Source organism: Helicoverpa zea, chromosome 24 (assembly GCF_022581195.2).
Source record: "Helicoverpa zea isolate HzStark_Cry1AcR chromosome 24, ilHelZeax1.1, whole genome shotgun sequence".
Taxonomy (NCBI): Eukaryota; Metazoa; Arthropoda; class Insecta; order Lepidoptera; family Noctuidae; genus Helicoverpa; species Helicoverpa zea.
In genome coordinates this window covers 1,993,914-2,001,354 of record NC_061475.1, presented here as the reverse complement: position 1 = coordinate 2,001,354, position 7,441 = coordinate 1,993,914, and the positions used below count along the sequence as shown (strand labels likewise).

At 35.5% G+C, this 7,441-nt stretch overlaps 1 protein-coding gene across 1 annotated transcript in view; it reads left to right on the top strand.

Moving 5' to 3' along the window:
- The first annotated feature begins 242 nt into the window (after window positions 1–242).
- The window catches only part of LOC124642408, a 51,522-nt gene continuing 44,323 nt past the window's right edge, over window positions 243–7,441 (top strand). The window contains exon 1 of the mRNA XM_047180814.1: window positions 243–458. The gene's annotated coding sequence lies outside the window, so the exon portion shown is untranslated. The remainder of the gene's footprint in view (window positions 459–7,441) is intronic.

Below are 7,441 nucleotides of genomic sequence, written 5' to 3'. Positions count from 1 at the left end.
AAAATACTTTTGTATTTTTTTTAATTTGTGGTACTTTTGAATTGAAGCAGCGTAATACTAGTTCTTAAGTTAATATAGCTATTCAGAAGTTAATTTAAAAGCTCTGATTCTTGAGTTAATGATAATTTGTGAGTTACAAATGCGGCCCTGGTAAGCGATAGTTAAGTTGCAGTCAAGTTACTCAGTGAGCGCGCCAGTGTACGTTCGCCGGGCGTCGTGAAACCACGCACCTTCACTTAACTCAAACTTAAAGACTTTTTTTTTTATTTTCCCAAAAGTTAAGTAAAGTACACGGAGTGTGATGTTGAACCATTTTTGTATTTCGAAAAATGTGATTCAGTCAACGAACGGATTTGGTTTCTAATTTTTTTGTTTTTAATTTTTATTTTTGGGATTTTTAAGTGTACGAACTATACAGGAGGTTTAATTTGGAATTGAAGTGACGTTGTTTTTATAAGGTAAGTTTTTGATATTTTTTATTTTAGAAATAATGACATAAAATATGTGTAGATCATATTAAATACTTACCAATTTTACCAATACAAGTCGTAGCATAATTTACAGCAAAAATATGGTTTTCGTTACTACATAGGATCTACTTTTTTTTTAATGGACAGTTTATTTAATTTTACATTTTTTAAACGATATATAGGGTATCGTATAAGGATTGTAGATGTTGTTAAAACATATACTCAGAGTTAATGTAATTCGTATCATAAATCGAGCTGATCTCATAAATCTCTCTAACACCCGGATCTGCGATCTACACAAATATTTATTGCGGGAATCGAACCCGCTACACGCAACGCAGCTATTACAACAATTAATAGGCGTTTTATGTTCGCATTACAATCACAAATACAATTTGCACAGAAGTTATGAATGACTTACGATTAAGTGGCATCCGAAGAATGCGAGCATGAATTTATTATTATTTAATCTTCAGTTTTTCAAATATTTTTGGTGCTAAAAGCGGTAGGGAAATATTATAAATGCTTTTTAACGAGTTTAATTAAAGTGTATTTTTTATATTGTAAGTTATTTCGTGTCATAATTATGGCAATTGTGCAAAGCTCTCAAAATTTGTATTCATCATATTTTTTTACGACACGATGCGGGGCACAGGCCTCTTCTCGTACAGAGAAGGAATTATATTATTCGTTTAAGAAGATTCTCTCACTAATATGTAAGGATAGATTATCTCTGACTGATACTACCTATTCCGTATCTTCTACTTCAAAAGTATACAAAGTGTGATCGAAGCCATTATTATCATTATCCGATGATTCGGAATCGTGGGTATAAGTTAGCAATAAATAAATATATTTAGTTAAATCTTATAATGTCCGAAAGCAGTCACATTCATCAGCCGACAGGTAACTTTCTCTCTCGATACAAGGGCGTAAAGCTCGCCATAAAATGTACGACAAAACACACGCTTTTTATGCGACAATACTCGATAGTCGTACTTTATAGCCTATATAAGTATAGATATACTAGGCATTATACACTATAGATACTACAATATACGAGAATAACTTACTAGCCGTTTTCCCGCGGTTTCGCCCGCGTCCCGTGGGCACTACTGTATATAGTCTGTCATATAGCCTATTTTACCCGGGAAGAGTGTAGCTTTACATCATCCTCCGAGCCTTTTTCCCAATCATGTTGGGGTCGGCTTCCAGTCTAACCGGATTCAGCTGAGTACCAGTGCTTTACAAGAAGCGACTGCCTATCTGACCTCCTCAACCTAGTTACCCGGGCAACCCGATACCCCTTGGTTAGACTGGTGTCAAACTTACTGGCTTCTGACTACCCGTAACGACTGCCAAGGATGTTCAATGACAGCCGGGACCTACAGTTTAACGTGCCATCCGAAACACAGTCCATGGTGTCTAAGATATACTTAGAAAGTACATACAAACTTAGAAAAGTTGCATTGGTACTTGCCTGACCTGGGATCGAACCCGCGCCCTCATACTTGAGAGGTTGGTCCTTTACCCACTAGGCCACCACGACACTCAAGAGTGTAGCTTTACAACTGCGAAATATTTTTTTTTCATTTCGGTTAAATAGTATCTTTAAAAAAATAATCACGCAACATTTTAGAAAAAAAAGCCTAAAAATATGATGCAAAATTGTAAACACACTTTTCCGTAACATTTCCAAGCGAGGTGAATGAACTCAATAAATTAACATAACTAAGTAACAATATCAATAAATTCTATTTTGCATACTTTCACAGCAGCAATCTGTTCATAAGACTACAGACTCCAGACTAAACAGTCGGCCGACAGTTGACCCAGTGGTTGGAAAAAAAAAATCTTTAAGAAAATCGTGAATCCAATCAGTTTTTAGTCGCTCTGATACCGACCAAATACCTGATCGTTGTTTCGGCGTACCTACTACTATTCATTTCCATACTTATTTATGAACCCGAACAAACTATCGGCCGACTAAAAGTTTGAATTCTCATACATAATAGCAATACCTTCATAAATATAAGATGTCTTACTGCCTACGGGTACCTGCACTTTGTTCAAAATCAAAGAGTCGATTTCGCTCATCGTCGTAACAAAGCTATCAAATAAATACTTCTTATTAGCCGTTATTAAATAGAAAGTCTCTTATATAGCGGCTTGGACTTGACGTTTCTCTTCATATCAAGACTGTTATTGTGTCCGTAAAAGTTTAGCTTAGCACCTATAAGCCAACTTATGGTCACGAAAAGCTTGAAATTTTAAATCACCCGGCCGTTGAGAGGGATAAAAATTAACAGCCTGTATTTTCCCCTCTCGGTATTAGGTATAGGTTTATATTAAACTAGCTTTTGCCCGCGGCTTCGCTCCTGTCAACTGACTTCTCTACTTTACCCTATTTTTTTTTCATAAGAACCTTCTCCTGACAATAACAAACACAACAAAAAAAGAATTAGCCAAATTGGTCCAGGCGTTGTTGAGTTATGCGCTTACCAACACATTTTGCGATTCATTTTTATATTAGGTATAGATAACTCATGTTCTAAAAGAAAAAAATCCGGTACGAATACGTATAGTTCCGTCTCGTCACTTGTGGTTATAAAAATCCATATTTACTTGATTACATTGTTATGCAGATGTAAGTAACACTTGTTTAATCTCGACTAGTTCAATTTAAAACGCATTTTTACCCAACATTGTATGAAAAATATTTCAAAACATATCAAAGGAAAAATAGTTAGTTAAATAGTTAGTTTCATCCTTATCGAAGGCCGGGGAGTTAACCAAATTAAGATTCCAAGATTTTCTTACATTCATAGTTACAAGTGAAGCTAATATGTATAAGCGTGTTAAATACAGTAAGACATTATTAAAATACCACCAATTTATGACACAAGAAAATAATGGAACAATCAAGTACAAAGGCACTCCTTATTTCTTAAGAAATCTCTTCCAGCAGACCCGCTGTGGGAGAGTTAAAATAGAAAGACATGTAGACAGACTGTGTCAAAAGTTGGTCAAAATAGAAGTAAATATTAATAAACTACAATAAGTATTGTTACATTATATTTCATCCGGGAACATTCTAGGTTGTTAATCATCAAAACAACAGCAAGCTATTAAATATAGCAACAGCCGGCAAGCCCCACTTTCGCGTTCGGATTCCGGAATCAACTCAACCAGACGAGAATAGCCCCCGAGAGAATGTAGCGATTAAATACTTCAGACAAGACAATATTAATAAACTGTCTGTGTAACTAATATGTACTTCTCATAGTCCTATTGCAGTTAGTTCTATGAACAGAGACATGGAACAACGCTGCTAGGGAGTTTTTTCCATCGTTTCTTCTGCCCAGCAAAACACACGAGTTTTTAGGACTGTCTTTTGTAAAACTGACCTACAAAAAGTCCTGATTTTCAGCCTACTTCGAGTAAATGAGTTGTTTTTTAGATCTTATCTTTAACCATTTCGAATTTACTACTTACGATATTTAGTCGAAATATACAGCAAAAGTTACTGTGTTCGTCTATAGTGTCACATGGCTTCAAAAGAGCAAATTTCTTTGACGAGAACCGCACTTCGATCTCCCCTGTTTTGTAAGGTGGACGTTCTTCACTCATCAGTGTTCATGACGTTATACTTAATAGTGTCGCTCGCGCTTGAAAAGTCTGATCAAAACCTCAAGAGGCGACAAAAATGTTAATTGAACAGATTTCACATCTCCGATCTTTAAGCAGTCTTCCATCCTTTTGCTATGTGAAAACTTATTTTTTGGACAGAAATTCTTCTTGTTTTGTACCTACCTACCTTACCTACCTTAGCAATGAGGCCTACAAGAGCGCCGAGTAGTCGACATAACAACGTTCCATTGATCTCTGGTTACCTTGTAAGGGCAAACCCGACACTTTTACTCAGCCTTACGTAACCAAGAATGCTGAACTTATAACAATATCGGCAGGTGTCACCACTAACCCGTCGGTAACCCCGCCCATCACTTTCTCAGAAGAAAGTTGTCACCCAAAGCCCAATATGCTAAACTAGAGAAATCCGGAAACGGCCAGTTTAAGCGAGAAACTAATTAGAAGAACTTTAATCGGAGTTTGATCACTCGTTAAAGTTTAATGTTTTCTGGCTTTGATCTGCTATGATTAACGAGTTATGTAATGCTATACTTATTGCAAGTAGTTGTGATTTTAATTAAGCCTGTGGATATTAAAATGTGGTGTTGGAATGTGTATGTTGAAAGCCGAATAACATTAAGAGAGAGGTGCGAAAGCTATTAATTGTAATATACAGGTATGTGTTGTGTTGTTAAATACTTCACTATCTAAGAGAAGGAAAGTCTTAAATAGCTAGCTTGCTTAATAAGATTGCTCGAGAACTTACATGTAAGTTTAAAATTAATAAAAAGGAATTTGTTCCACTTCAAATCCATCTTGTTACGGAGTGCACGATAACAAGTAAAGCAGGGCTTACATAAGCCCAGTACATAAATAACAACAATTTCCCAATAAACGGGTCCTTTCTAAGCTCATTAACCAGTTATGGTGTAAAAATGTAAATACATCGGCGCATGCGCGCTCGCGTGCGACTCGCGCGCCGAGCATGTAGCACAGTGGGCCGACGGTTTTCATTGCACACAAGATTTGCATTTGTTGCTAGGTTTTTTTAAGTATTTACATATCTCATTTGAATAGTTTTCGGGGAAATGGATTTGTAAAGGTTGGGTTATGATTGCTGATTTTTTTGTTAATGTTTTTTTTTGTTGCATTACTATCAGTAACATTGATGGGTGCAATAGGATCCTTAGTTACTTGCACTTCTTCACATCTAAGTAAGACTTTGAGTATACTCTCTAAAATGTAGATATGTAATGAATGCACATGTACTGAAAAGTCCGCGATCCATATAATATACGTCATCATCCTCCTGGCCTCACCTAATCCAATATTATTTGAGGTCAGCACATAATGTTTTCATCTTCCATACTTTCTCAGGTATCTCCCATCATTTACCAAGTAACATTCTTTGTAGCCATATCGACTGTCACACAATTCATCCATGTAAAACATAAATGTGTTTTTCTGTTACATTTACGTTTTTATGTATTTTATATCTTTAAATTCCAGTTCGTTTACTTTAACATATTTAAACTTAGTGAGAGATTAAAACTAAGTTCATTATTACCGTGCCGTATGAGAGTGGACACTCGCGAATCTCGCGGGTACATCGACCGGCGTATTTCCGCAAACATCTTCTGTGTAGCATCGGAACAATTTCACTTATTCGCATAACCATTTCATCTAGCTTGCTGCTTGCTTCGGAAGTAAATCCGGGATTGTTGGTAAATTGGGTGCTGTTGCTTTGTTTTACAGGTATTTTGAGGGATTCAAATATATTCGATTTTAATAAATATCATTCGGAACAATTTCACTTAGGTATTCGCATAACTATTTTATCTGGCCTTGCTGCTTGCTTCGAGACTCACGGTGAATCCGGGACTTTTGGTTTATTAAAGTTAGGTTTGGGGACTGTTGGTTTGTGTAATTGGGATTTTGAAAGAATTTTAAATAAATATCACAGAAAATAACAATTTAATAGATAATAATATGATACATGACGCAATGTTGGATGAAAAAGACTCCGTGAAAACGATGTCAGATGGAAATAGATAATAAATAGAATATATTTATAAGTCTGTATAAGTCACGAAAGCATGTGTGTTCTTAATTCCTACCTGAGCAAAAATAAATAAGTCAATCACTTTTTTCAGTTCCTATTTTTCTGCAAAATAAATAATTCTAAAAGGGAGCATGAAAGAAATTGCATCAATCAATAAAACGATTGAGTAATTCAACATTTGTTGCCGAGGAAAGCAATAAAAATAGTCTAGACATTACAATACAGACTGAAAAGCCTATTTTCATAATACTTTTATTGAAATATATATTGAAATATATATAATATATTCAATAAAATTGGTAAATGGATTTGCTTGAAAATTTTAACTGGTTTACCAACCGTAACTTAAGTGTTTAACAAATACCCAATAAGTATATTATGTATTTTAATTCACAGGAAAGATAGGTAAATGTTCTTAATATTCTTCCGTTTCATATGTCTTGCACGTAATACAAACTGAAACGAAATCACAATATTGTAAAACCACACCTAAACAATAACACAAAAACAATAGTTCCCAAGCGTCGACAATCCGTTACTCACTATTACCGAAACACCGAAATTCCGCATTCGTTTATTTTTCGTTCATTTTATTGTATTTTTCAACTTTCGCCGAAAACCGGCTGTATCGCGGTCGACGGCTTTCTTCTTGTAATACGAACCTGTGCGTTTGGGCACTTGCCTATCTTTTGTTTTGTACCGTCATGCTAATTGTATTATTACGCAAACTTTGATGTAATCGCTGTTATTTTTTCCTTTGTTTCTTGTCTAATTTGTTAAATAAAAGTGTTTTGTGTTTTGTTTCTTGTTTCCACGCGGGTTCGTTGATCAATTGGGTTAGAATTACTGTGGACAGTCTACGGATGGATGGGTGATTTCGTCACCTTCAGACCCTTCGTATTTTTTGGTGGGCATTTAAAACTGCCTGGCTTGATACGATTGAGTCGCGTTGCCGTCTCATCAGGCAATGTGAGTGAAGGAATGGAGAGTGCACCTATGTCTGCGCGTGTAATGTTCATTTTCCAGTTTTATTCCTTATACGCTTCATTGGAAGTGCTAAAATAGCTAAAATAACATTATTTTTATCCAATGTTATTAAACTAACATAATTTTGAGTCCTATTAGCCGTTACCGATACACAAATAATCGTTGAACCGATCATAATCTCCTTAAATAACTTCTAATTAATCGGTTATCGAATTAGACCAACTTCCCTCATCAAAGGATATTGCCAGTGCATAAACTGTCGATCGCCGTGTTCCTACATGTAGCAACATTT